This window comes from Calidris pugnax, unplaced genomic scaffold (assembly GCF_001431845.1).
Source record: "Calidris pugnax isolate Ruff unplaced genomic scaffold, ASM143184v1 scaffold125, whole genome shotgun sequence".
In the NCBI taxonomy this organism is placed as follows: domain Eukaryota; kingdom Metazoa; phylum Chordata; class Aves; order Charadriiformes; family Scolopacidae; genus Calidris; species Calidris pugnax.
This window is the reverse complement of record NW_015090906.1, coordinates 3679592-3693515: the sequence shown is the minus strand read 5'-3', so window position 1 is coordinate 3693515 and position 13924 is coordinate 3679592. Positions and strand designations below refer to the sequence as shown.

The window sequence follows — 13924 nt, the reverse complement described above, 5'->3', positions numbered from 1 at the left end:
CTTTTAACAGTGAACATCACGACTGTATTTGGTGGGGGAATAAACTTATGTACACTTGTGGAACAGCTATAAAAATCCCAGACAGAAGAACTTTATTTTCCAAAGAGTGTAATGAACAGATAAATATAGTGTCTTATAAGAACTTTATAATTTCCATGGAGACAGAGTGGATATCATGCTCTATTATGCATATCATTCTTTTTTTTTAAGAACTAACGTCTCAAAGTCTGAACACTGAAATAAGTATAAAAATTCTGCCCAGTGTAAAGATGAAGATAAACGACCTCACCTTAATTCATTGCAGGGCTGCGGCAGGCATCGCATGAAGCAGTTTTTCAGTGATTTCCTAGGCTGTTGTAGTGTATGTTCAGCTTTTCATCCATCACGTTCAGCTGGAGAGATGCAGTTACTGTGTGCTCCAGTGGGACTAAATGAAATTACAGTCAGGAACAGGCACCCGAAGTGTAACAGATTGTCAGGTGCAATGGGTTTAGTGGTAGAAAAAAATACACTATTTCCAGTTACAATGTGAGGAATTACTCATGCTGAAGAGTATTTCTGAAGCTCTGTACACCTGACTTCTCTGTTTGCTTTAATTGCATAGAATCCATAGTTATTTTATAGATCGATAGCATTTGAATGCCTTTTGCCTTAATGTAAGCCAGGAAGTAAAACTGCTGGGTTTTGGTGAAACTGCAGAAATATTTTCTTGGATCGATAACGAGGTACTAAAATCCCCCCCTTGTGAAGTTTAAAAAGGGTTGTTTTTAAAAATCTTAACAATGAACTCTCTTAAACCAGGAGGAGACAACCAGAATGTAAGTATCATGTATATAGGGAACATTCAAAAGAGAAAAGTATAGAGGAGGAGGATGTGGAGAAGTGAACATGGATTTTAGCAACCCTGTTCTGGCTACTTTCTTCTTTCTTGAAATGCTTTAGCCTGATTCCTCAGGAGGTAAACAGTATTCCAGGCTCAGGCTGGTGGTACGTGACACAGAAAGAGAGGCTAAAAATTGAAATGGGGACAGTTGTGTGTGCTTTTTTTTTTTTTCGTATGTAACTTTTTCTACTCTTTCTCTTGCAAGTTAGATCCAGGAGGTAGATTTTAGCAGTCCTTATAAATAATGTATGAGTCCTTTTAACACCCGAAGCAAGAAGATATTATTTCCAAAGTTGGATGAGAACCAGGAAAACTTCTAATGCCTGAGGCTAGAGTATCAGAGGACCTATAGACACAACTTCAAAAAATGTGTACCTTTTTTTTTTTTAATGGAAATTGAAAGCAAGCATGAAAATACAACTGCTGAGTGCAGGTTTGTTAGAGTTGATTTAAAACACTTATAGTTGAGGACGCTTTCATTTTGAATTAAGTGAATTAATTTTCAGAATTAATTCTGAAAATGCTATTTGTAGCTTTGCGCCCTACGCTTTGGTGGTTTGTTGTTTGTTTTTTTTTTTGGAAGGGGTGAGGTGGATCAAGAAACTCTGTTGTACGTGTTTGGTTGTGTTTTACTCCAAGTAAAATTTGGAAGAAAAACTTTTGCAGATTAAAGGAACGCATCGTAAAAATTCTGAGGAATTGGAGAAGCTGTTTGAAGATCTTTATAGAGCAGAAAAAAGAAGTGCTTCTGCTAAGATTGTGCAGTTCATCACATTTGAGTTGCTTTGAGCAGGCAATAAAGATAATTAGTCAGTAATGAAGGAAGGCTTCATGCATGCTACGATGTATAATGTTTATCTTTCAGTCACTTCAAGGAACTGTCAGGAAGATGTGTTATGTCCCTTTTTATAGTGAAGCCTAGAGCTCAGCTCATGTTATGAATATTTATTTACTGATATGATTCAGAAATCATTAGCACTGATACATTTCAGCAATAACACAGCCGTGATCATCCAGGGTATGAGCAGATGAAGATTTATTGGGAGAGGTAGTCTCTTTTAATTTTATCAGTTGATCTAATTAAAAGTATTCTCTCTGGTGACAAACTGACTTCATAGGTAGTTTTAGCTCGATGCTTTAGTAAGAAAAGGTGCTTTTTTTATTCATTTTAAATAAACAAGCTGGTGTTCAGTATGCACCATGACCAGTAGGTGTTGCTAACCTCCTTCTAAAAACTCCTCTGGTTCTGTGTGTGGAACTAACTTCTTATTTCCACTTACTCTAGAACTGGTGGTGGTGGGTTGGGGGCGTGCGACCTTGTGCGATGTCACACCGATGGTTGCCAAAGGCTCCATAAGAGCAAAAAGTCCCATCCAGCCCGAAAGGAGCCGTTTCCTTCATACATACTCCGTAGTAACAAAGGCTGAAACAGCTCCCTCGGCGATTCCTGAAGCTGTTGGGCAGAAAGAGAGGAAGGCAAATCACTTTTTCGAGATCTATAATTCGTGTCGGTCGGAAGCTCGGCTCAGTGACACCAGTTTTGTTCCAAGAAAGCAGAAATTGTTTTCTTCCCTTAAATCTGGAGTGCCTCCTTTCAGTGACATGCACTAACCAAATGCTTGCCCCGCGAGGATCTGCATATATAATTATATATATTATAAAACAATCTGACTCGGTATTGCCATGGCAAATGTTGGGTTTTTAGCAGCATTTTTACAAAGGACACTGAAGGGATAATTTTATGCCAATGTATCAAGATGTTCGCTCTCTGCCTACTTTTAATTAGCCTCCTTTTTGTTTTTCGAGTTATTTTAGCGCTGTTGTCACTAAAATGTCATGGTAAACTTGTAAGACAGATTAAAAAAGGAGAAAAAAATAAATTAGTTGCAAAACATGATGGTCATGCTTTATTTCTTACGCTTTAATGTAAAAGAACATACATTTTGCAATAATTCATCAACTTCATAGAATTTGTTGATTGCATTTGAAGCAAAACAGGACTGTGCTGAAACTAGGCCAGTTGAGAAAGCCCGGATACTTTTCCACAGCTAATAATCATCACTGTTACATTGTGTGATAATGTTGAGAGCTCTGGATCCTGGTGCTTTAGGAACATGTGTCATTCTTCATAATTTAAACAAAGAAAAGCACAGTGTGAACCCTACATCTGCCATGGTAATCTTATTTTTAAGCTTCCTGGGATGATTTTTTACCTGTGCTTGCTGCCTGTTGTTATTACCTCAATTTAAATAGTAATAATTATTATTATGTTTTTTAAAAGAAAAAATAACCACTTTATGTCAACTGACTTCTTTTTCTGACTTTCTGAAGTCACAGATAGTCGAGTCCCTGTTTCTCTCTACTTTAGTCTCAGAAGACTGAAGAAAACGTGGTTTTTGTGCATATAATACTGTTATAGTCTATTATATTTGCATTAGACCCTCATTCTTCTCTTATCCTGTAATTGTGCTGGGGTACGTCTAAAGGATATGAGGGGAAAGACATGAGAGCTTCTTCCCAGTAGTTGAGATGTTTTGGGAAGAGGGGGTGAGTTTTAGGGGTCCAAACTTTTTCCTCCATTTTTACCTCATTTTTTTCTGTCTTCTGCTTCATAGCACTTTGCTCCCACTTCGTGCAGGTTCAGCTCCTTTCCCTTAAAGATGATCTGGAAGCAAATGTCATTTTTACCAGGCATTAAGCTGTGTGGTCTTTTGTTCCTGATAATGTGTGTTCAAGCACTGGCATTGTATTTCTGATTGTTGAGTCAGGAGCGGTTCTTGGCACGTTGTACAAATTCGGATTTATTTGTAGCTTTTTCTGTCAGAGCATTTTATTTCCGTGCCAGATCAAAGCATAAAACTGTTGATCTTCTTACAGTCCTGCCTTTTGCCTTCTTTGCTGTTGGTGGGATGTTAGGACCTGGTACCCACCAAAACCTGATGCTTACAGTCCCCTGAAAGCGTGGAAACCCAGCTGTCAGATTATACATCATCTCAGAACATCTCTGGGGTTTTTTTTTTCCATACATTCGTTGCTAAAAATCACATTTAAATTGATAGGGATGGAGGGATGGTGTGTGAAGATGCTAATCAAAAAAACATGATTTTTGCATCTCATTTCTAGGGTCTACCGGTGTTAGAATTGTAATTGTAGAAAGCGTTAAGCATCTCGGTGGTATAAAGCATTAATGTCCAGCTCCAGTAGGTAGATATATCAGATTTTAAAATTGTCCCTGGCCCCTCAGTCCAGCAGGGCTTTTTTTGGCCGTGGTCCAGGGCTGAACCTAGGAAGTCTTGGATCTCAGACCAAGCCTCATTTCAGTCTCTGGTTTCCTCAAGGGTTAAACAAAGCCAATACCTCTTTTTAAATCAACCTGTGATGGGCTTTTAAAAGTTGATACTGGGGGATTGACTTTGCCATTTTGATGACACAGGTCTCACTGTTGTGGGTTTTGAACCTTTCTGTCTTTCCCCACATCTAGTTTAACCCCACAGAATCATAGAATGGTTTGGGTTGGAAGGGACCTTCAAGATCATCCATTCCCCTGCCATCCATTCCTCCCATCATTCCAACACTCTGCCATGGGCAGGGACACCTCCTACTAGACCAGGTTGCTCAAAGCCCCATCTGACTTGGTCTTGAAGACCTCCATGGATGGGGCATCCACAGCTTCTCTGGGCAATCTCTTCCAGTGTCTCACCACCCTCACAGACAAACTCTTCTTGGTTCTAACAGCTGTTCTAAGCAGCAATGAGCTTTTCACCAGCGCTTTTCCGCTATACTTGGTTAGGAACCCACCACCCATTGGCAAACAGGTACTGGCCGACCAGTTTGAAGAGTTAAACCAGACTCCAAATGCTTTGCTCCTGGTTGCTGACCGTGGCTGGGTGTTTGTGAGCATCCTTTCGCCGTCCGCGCTGAGTGTGCGACGCTGATTGCTTTTGTGGGAGCGAGCCCCGGGTGGATGCATCGGCCTCGCCAGGAAGAAGCAACAGGAGAAAGAGAGAAAATGAGAAAGGCAGCCAAGCTTGAGACGCAGACAGAAAAGAAAAGCATTGGGCAAGAGCCAATAGGAGAGGCAGGTTTCAAAGAAAAAGGAAAATACAAGACAGGAACAAAAAAAAAAAAAGTGTACAGAAAATGTGCCCGGTTTAAATCTTGCCATTAGACAGAAAAATAACTCCTTTATAGAAGGCGTGCTGATAAAGCTGTAATTGGGAAGACAACTGTATCTTTACCTTTTCTTCAGAACTTGTATCATAATCGAAAGCATAATTTCCAGTGAAATACTGCAAGAAAGGATTTAATGAGGAAGATTTTAAAAAAAAAAAAAAAAAGGAAACCGTGAAGCTAAATAGACTTTCACTGAAGAGCTTCATTTAATTTGCGGCACTCAGGGAGAAAAAAAAGTAAAAAAATCAATGTAATAAGTGCTATAGTAAAACTTTATCCACAGCAGAAACCAAATCACGTACCTGGGATCCATAGACTGTGCAGACAGAGGCATACTCTATTTTATATTCTATAGGAGGCTACTGTGTACCTTTTCTGAAACATTCATGGCTTTGGAGGTTGGGGGGGGAACCCTCTTGCTATTTTTGTAAGACTCATAGTGGCAGCTGGAAGTGGGGAATGGAAGAAACGGATTAAAAGGGTGTGCACTGGTTTTGGGAGAGAGCTTAGAATCATAGAATGGTTTGGGTTGGAAGGGACCTCAAGGATCATCTAGTTCCAACCCCCCTGCCACGGGCAGGGACACCTCCCACTAGAGCAGGTTGCTCAAGGCCCCATCCAGCCTGGCCTTGAACCCCTCCAGGGATGGGGCAGCCACAGCTTCTCTGGGCAACCTGTTCCAGTGTCTCACCACCTTCAGAGTAAAGAATTTCTTCCTGAAATTGCTTGTGATGGGTTTCCATCGTTTCCTTCCCGTGATGGGTTTCCATGGTTTTGTTTCTTGGGGTCTTTTAAGTGTTGTATCCTTCATAACAAATCAACCAGCTGCCACCTGGCTGTACCTGAATAAGCAAATCGGAAAAGACATTTTTATATAGATGCTGACTCCAGTTTTTCTTAAAAATAATTAGAAGGAGTTAATAATGCTAACTATAAAAATCCAGCATTGTGAAAATGTATTCCTTTAGCTCCTTTAGCTATCTGGTTTTATTTGCTGTGTACAGCAAGTGAAATGAAGTCAACGTCGCTTTTTCTTCAAGGGGATATCAGCCTCTCAGAGCCTTCCCACAAAGATTTTTCTGGTTTTCAGACCTGTTTAGATAACTTACAAGTTGGTAGTGATTCTTAAGGATTCAAAATAAAAACTGCGCGATGCAGAAGTTGCCGCATAAAAGCAGTAAATTATTTACATTGAATTGGCACGAAAGTCATGGATTCTTTTCACTGCATTGTGATGTGCAAATTGCAATTTTGGCCTATAATAAAACCGGAGGAGAAAATGGGACTTTATGATAAAAAGGATCCTATTGTCTTGTGTATTTCCAACAGAAATGCTGTCATGATTTTAATTTCCTACTGATCCTTTTCTCAGCAAAACTTGTGTCACTTGTCTTGACTCGTCATGTCAGATCTGTTTTTTTCCCCCTTTTCTGACAATGTATGACTTTGTTTAGCGCCTGCGTCGCTTCCTGCGCTGTCTGCTGCTGCTCTACTCCAGGGTTTTATTTCAGCTGGATCATGGGACACCTTTGTGCCTCGGAAAGCAGAAGTTTCACATTAGCTTGTCGTCCCAGAGCTCCGTGTTGCTGCTCTCAAGCCTCTCAGACTTTCCCTTCACTGCACTGAGTGTTTTTGGAGACAGAAGGGGAGGAGGTGGGAGATGGCAAGTATGGCCACTGCTGGAAGCAGCATAAAAGTGAAGTGCAAATGGCCTGTTTTTAAGCTACTGACCTTGTAGCTTTGTTATTTTCCCAGTGCTTTTGCTTCATGCAGGAGCCTTTCCTAGATTTCTTCTCTTGGAATGCTTTTAGGTTTTTTTCTCTTTGACTTTTTGCTCATTAACAGAGTCTAAACCCTGACTGATGGTCAGTAGCCAACTTGATTTGCAGGGAGAAAGGACATCTAAAGGCCAGGCTGGATGGGGCTTGGAGCAACCTGGTCTAGTGGGAGGTGTCCCTGCCCATGGTAGAGGAGTTGGATCTCGATGATCTTTAAGGTCCTTTCCAACCCAAACCATTCTGTGATTCTTTGATTTTGCCCCCAAGGATGATGTAACTTAATGAAAAGGCTGGTCAGTGGTTACTAACAACTCCTGGCCTTGAAAAAGCGAATAAAAATTATTTTAGCTACTGGGAGCAAACCCATAAATTTGTTTGTTTCCCCCTTGCACAGGAATTTGTGCCAAATTTTCTGAGAATTGGCTCATAACCCAAACAAACCTTAATTTTGTACCATATTTGAGAGAATTGTTTCGGAAGGTTGTGGAAGTGGAACATGTTGGTTTAGGCTTCATACATATATCTGATTTTGAGATGTGTGGCCTTAAGTTTCTCCAGCAGCTCCAGCATCCTCCTGCGGGTGATTGATGCTGTGGCATTTATATGGAGATGGGGAAGGGTCCATGCTTGGAGTTCAAGAGTTGGCCCTCCAGATAGTCATCCTGAATAACGCTACTGCCCGGAGAAGAGCTGCTCGTAGAGCAACTGTTCTCAGTCAAACACTTCTGAACTGTCTGAAACGTTTTTTTCCTCCTCTGAAAAATGTCTGTGCTTGGAGCTGTTTGGGAATAGACGTTGTAGGGTGTTTACAAGCAGGTTTTCAGGTGTAGCTGAGCCTAACCTTGATCTTCGCATCAGAACGCGCCGTTGTCTAGACAAAAAGATCCCCGGTGGATTACGGGACCCGTATCTCTCTCGCATCCATCAGGTGAATGACTCATTACAAGCTTCTGCAGACAAGTATGTGGTCGAGTCCAGGTTAAGACCGAGGAACTCTGCCTTCTAATTTTTAAAATTATGACTAAGAAAGCTCATTTGAATTATTTGTCTTTTGCCACACACGCAGATAAGCACTATAACTTTGCCGTACGGCTCTTAACCCCGCTGCCTTCTTCCAGTCTTCACCTTTGAGTACAGGTTCCTGTTTTCTCCACCTCTCAACCAAAGGGAATGTTAGTGAGTGGGTAAGTCATTAGGAAGGGAAAATTCATTTGTGTGTGTAGGCAGTTCCACTTCATTTTGCAAGAGCTTGAGAAATGTAAAGTTGGATGGATAACAGGGCGAGTTCAAATGAGAAGGCATTTGGATACGTGACCCTGGTTCATGTAGCAAGACACTCGGATAATTAAAATTCATCTGTAACTGAGCGTTTGGTTTTTTTTTGGAACCTTTCATTTTTGTAATTGCGCTCATTAGGAGCAGTAATGGCTTTCTGATGACTTGACAAGAGGGTGTTTTTGTATCTTCAGTTTGGATTTCGTTTCTTTGAACAGCTGTGTGTTGCGTGACTAGGTAAAATGTAATTCTCTTTGCAGGTTGTGTATAAATGGATATTGTTTGGATCGGTTAAGCGAAAGCTGCCGTAAATACCTGTGTTTTTGGAGAAGCAATGTCAAACTTGAGCAGGGCTGGATCTGGTTTGTATTTAGCCCGAGGCTGGAAAACAGAGGGGCTTCAGGTGGTAACAGCAGCAAGTCCCAGGTTTCTCTGACTTGGGTTGAGATTAATGTTTCAATCATGGTTCTAAATGATGACACTACGCTGCCAGAGGTGGTGTTTTATAGGGAGAGATAAATTGAAGTTCAACTCTACCTCTGCGTGTGTGTGTGTGTTTAAAACAGTCGGATAACAACTTTAATGGCCTTTATCCTGGCCACTTTACAACCTGCAGAGTTCGCCTTAATTTATTTTCTTGGGTGAACTTGTTTGCCCTCTACCTTCGCGCCGTTGGTGTCTGCTGCTTTCCCCTTCCAAAGAGTCATGTTCAAGGAAGACTTGGTGTTTCATGTGTATCCTTACGGTTGGGATGAAGCATATTTTTCTTCAAACGTTATGAGCTCCTTTTTCCCTGAGGGGAGGAGGCTGGTACTGATTCTGTGCGTCTGAGAGGTACGGCTTAACAGATTGGCCAAATAATCCATCCTGAATTGGAGAGTGAATAATTTTAATACCCCTTATCTTGCATAGATTTTTTTTTTGCGGATATTCATCTCAGCAAATGAACTTTGCATTTCTAAATGTTGAGAGCAGCATGTTCGTTCAGGCACGGCATACTTGAATCTTAATAATTCTCCGAGTTTCTCCACGTTTTTTCCAGGTTTCTGTGCATGTGGGACTTTTTCTTTCCAGGTGGAGTTAAACAAATGCTTTGCCCTTGGTGCTCGGACAACTCTTAATTACGTCTGACAGTCACAACTGGGAATAGCGCAGAGGAAATAATAGTTCTTGACCAATGGCTAAAACACAGGAAGCCCCGGTGCCATAGGAAGGGAGAGAAACTCACTTTTCATTTCCTTTCGTGTCCAGTGTGTTCAGATTAACTTGAAAAGGGAGCCGAGAAGCAGCTCTGAGGGTTTGGTCTATCAATTCCTGTGCCACCGAGGTGTGGAGCCCGTCTCAGCAGGCGTTAGTCACCGGCCAGAAAAGCTCTGGGAGCTCGGCTGCCGGGTGTCCCATTGCAAATTAAATATGAAACAAGGATGCGTTTTGGTTTTGCATGAGAAACTTTAACACATTCATTAAAGAGGCTTGCTTTCTCTTCTGAATATTTTAAATCACAATATTCCTGAAGGTGATAGCTCATTTGTAATCTCTCGGAGATAACTAGTTTCCTGTGCTATTTTAAAGAGAATTGATGGATTTTTACCGTATTTTTTTTTTGTGCAACAGGTTTAGTTTTCTGTAATACATGTTCAGATCAGCAAAGTTAATTGTAATTCAGCTGCCTTTTTTGGGGAGTGGGTGTGTATAAAATATTCTACAGACACATATTTGCAATGCGATCAAAACATGCACTTTTTAAGATAAAAACTATATTTAAAATCACCTATCCCTGTCCAAAAAACTTCTGGACAATTTTTTTTTAAGAATGTTTGGAATTGTAAGTGAAATTCTATCTAGATTTTGGTGAGATTTAGCCACCCGCTTATCCTCCTTTAGCATCATACCTTAACTTTTTTCTTCCAGAGTCCTTAAAAACATGATATAAAATCATATCGCTTGCGTTGAGCTGGAAAAATCAAGATGGAACTTTATTGTTGTGCTGTTGCTGCATAGTTCAGTTACACTTACAAACTGCAGCATATGAAGGGTTTATCACAACATTGCGTATATGGACACAATTTAATCTGCCTTTTTTGGGGAGTGGGTGTGTATAAAATATTCTACAGACACATATTTGCAATGCGATCAAAACATGCACTTTTTAAGATAAAAACTATATTTAAAATCACCTATCCCTGTCCAAAAAACTTCTGGACAATTTTTTTTTAAGAATGTTTGGAATTGTAAGTGAAATTCTATCTAGATTTTGGTGAGATTTAGCCACCCGCTTATCCTCCTTTAGCATCATACCTTAACTTTTTTCTTCCAGAGTCCTTAAAAACATGATATAAAATCATATCGCTTGCGTTGAGCTGGAAAAATCAAGATGGAACTTTATTGTTGTGCTGTTGCTGCGTAGTTCAGTTACACTTACAAACTGCAGCATGTGAAGGGTTTATCACAACATTGTGTATATGGACACAATTCAATATGTTTTTTTTAGGACTCCTGGGGAAAGTTAGAGAGTTTAACTCACAGAAACTTTCTGTGAATTAAAAAGTGATAAGTATCTTCCTGCTTATGTTGCAGGTAACAACCTTCTCTTAGATGAGCTGATTTTCCTGGAGCGCAGCTGATGCATAATATCTCTTTGAAACTTTAGGTGATTCAGGCTGAAACACTGAATTTCTCACAAACCTCAGTGTAAACCTCAAGTTTTATAAATGGTCCGAAGGGTAAATCCAGCACTGTGTGCGTGTTTTCCAGGTTAGCATTAGACCTACAATGATAAATGATGGTCTTTATACAGGGGTTAAATGCACCTATATTTTTGGGCCATCCCAACACATCTTCTAGACGTGTCGCTTCATACAGAGGCCGGTGCGAAGCTGCGGTCTTAAAACCCAGCCCTGCTGCCTGGTTTGAGGCAAAAAGCTTCCCCTGATATGGGAAGGGAAAAACGTTAGAAGGAATTTGAGCTTGAATTTTGCAGCATCAGTGGTCCCTACGTCCTGCACGTGGGATGTCTGTCCTGTGTTCTGCCACAGAGGGCTATGATTTTCCCAGGTCACAGGCTGAGCCGAGCAGGGATGCTGCGGTCCTTCTAACAGGAGACATCCGAGACCATCCAGTGAAGGAAGAAATAGCCTTGATTAATAGATGGCGTTTTCTAAGAAGCTCGGTCGGCCGTTGAGACTGGCATATTTCAAACGAGATGAAAAATTAAGCCCTTGCCACTCGCGGTGATTAAAGCCTGCGTGGCTCACTTTTCAAGAGCGGCGCGTTAACCCGGCTGGCGCCCTTCCAGTTGGGTTATAGAGTTCTGCCAACCTCACTGCCCCGAGCAGTTTCAAATTCACAGAGGAGAAGCCGCTTGGCGCTGCCGCCCAACGGCCCCCGCGTCCTCCCACCACCAGGCCAGGTCCTATCCACTGGATTTATGCAGCAAGCGTGGGGTTTTATTTCTTTTTTCTTTTTTAAGGGTAAATCCAGCACTGCGTGCGTGTTTTCCAGGTTAGCATTAGACCTACGGTGATAAATGATGGTCTTTAATACTCCTTTTGGAGCAGGACAGGGGTTAAATGTCCATCCTGGCATCAGATCTGTGTTGGCCAAGGAGAGAACCGTGTGTGATCTGCAGGTGCTGTGGACATCCTGAAGATACTGAGATAAATAAAGAGAAATCATAGAATGGTTTGGGTTGGAAAGGACTGTAAAGATTATTGAGTTCCAACCCCCCTGCCATGGGCAGGGACACCTCCCACCAGACCAGGTTGCTCAAAGCCCCATCCAGCCTGGCCTTGAACCCCTCCAGGGATGGGGCATCCCCAGCTTCTCTGGGCAACCTGTTCCAGTGTCTCACCACCCTCACAGGAAAGAATTTCTTCCTAATATCTAATCTAAATCTCCCCTTTTTCAGTTTAAAACCATTACCCCTTGTCCTGTCTCTCCACTCCCTGATAGAGTCCCTGTCGATTCCTTTTACCTAAATAGTGTTCCTCCTTTCACATGCTTTTGTGCATAAATCATAAAATCATATAGAATCGTAGAATGGTTTGGGTTGGAAGGGACCTCAAAAATCATCGAGTTCCAACCCCCTGCCATGGGCAGGGACACCTCCCACCAGACCAGGTTGACCAAAGCCCCATCCAGCCTGGCCTTGAACCCCTCCAGGGATGGGGCATCCACAGCTTCTCTGGGCAACCTCTTCCAGTGTCTCACCACCCTCATAGTAAAACATTTTTTCCTGAGATCTAATCTGAATCTTTTTTCTTCCAATTTAAAACCGTTTCCCCTTGTCCTATCTATAATATAGATACTAATTTCTGTGGGGTATTTTTAGCAGTCAATACAGAATAATACCTTTTCACACCCAGAAAAGGTGTGTGGGCTGTTCAGAGGAGACACAAACAAGCCAAGGAGAGGGACGAGGGGTTACGATCTGCAGTGACGAGAGGGTGGGTGTCACGGGAAGGGGATGCTGGCAGAAGGATGCAGGTGGGGGTTAAATAACTTACAGGAGGATTTTTATTATTATTTTTTTTCTAAAATGGAATTGTTCTTATCAGCCCCTGGTGAAACGGCAACCACGGGGGCTGCTTTCAGACTCCAGCGTTACACATGTGCTTATTCTGTGCAGAAGCTGTCGGCCTTATCTAAATGGAAAACCCTTTTCCAGCTTGAGAACGGCAACTTTTTAATATCAAAAAAAAAAAGAGCGCGTTATGCACGACACATGTAGGAGGCTCAAAGGGACATGTGTGCTGCCTAAAGTTTTTGGAGCTCGCCTGCGTGGACCCTAATCTCCTTGAGGGTTCGTCGCTCCGAGCTTTTCTGGAGAGCAAAGGGAGTCGGAGCCCTGAGATTTGTGCGCGCTGCCGCTCGCTCCATCTGAAAGAACCAGCTCCTTTTTTTCCTCCCTTCAAGGCGAGGCGCCCAGAAGTGTGTGTACATCCATGTGCTCCTATCAACGCAGTCACAGGGCTCCCGCTTCCTTTTTTAAGTGAAAAGAAAGGAAAATGTTTCCTTTCCCCTATTGTTAAGCGGCAGAGGAGGTTTGTGCCTCAGTCTAATTGTCTTAGATCTGTTTCTCAGTGCGGCGCATCTTGGCATTAAGCTGTTATTACCTTTTAATGTTGTTTAGAAGAGAAGGAATATATTGGTGGTATCTTAAGGGGAAGACTCGAGGTGCTGGTTTTACGAGGAAAAGCTCAGATGTGGTTTAAAAACTTGCTTTCTTACGGTTGTCACAAAGATGTCTCTGGGTCGACTGCAGTTCAGACTACTGGGAGTTACTCTCAATGTCCAGTTTTGCACTTTCTTTGCCTTAATTGGTGTAATTTTTTGGCTTTCCCAGATAATCTTTTATGAAAGGGCAGTGAGATGAGGGGCCAAGCGGGAGAACCCATCGAGGAGCCACGTCCACTTAGTATCACGTTAACGGGGAGAGAAGAGGGGGGTGATCAGATAACCCACTAAACACTATTCCCCACAATTAAGTGACTTTGTTTCCTCTCCTGCATTTCGTGTCCCAGCCTCTCGCAAAGGTCAGGGTTACATTTTTGAAAAGCATTTAGTGCCCTTGTTTTCCTGAACAGCAGTTGATTTCTTTCTCTAGTATTAAGACAGCAGCTGTAACCTGTTCGTGTTAACGAGCCAAAGCTTTGTTAAACCAGGAGCCTCTCCTGGTCACAGGTAGCCTGGTACATGAATGTATTTAAGATTATTCAATTTTGGTAAGAAACGGAACTCAAAGAAAAGTCTTGCTTCCTCATGCAAAGAGCCAGATTCCTAATTACAAGGGAGTTGACAGGAGAGCGGCGTTTGG

General features: G+C 41.9%; 1 protein-coding gene across 1 annotated transcript in view; it reads left to right on the top strand.

Annotated features, from left to right (window-relative positions):
• Positions 1-13924, top strand: part of TAF3 (TATA-box binding protein associated factor 3) — a 138978-nt gene that overhangs the window by 14803 nt on the left and 110251 nt on the right. The gene's annotated exons all lie outside the window — the stretch shown is intronic.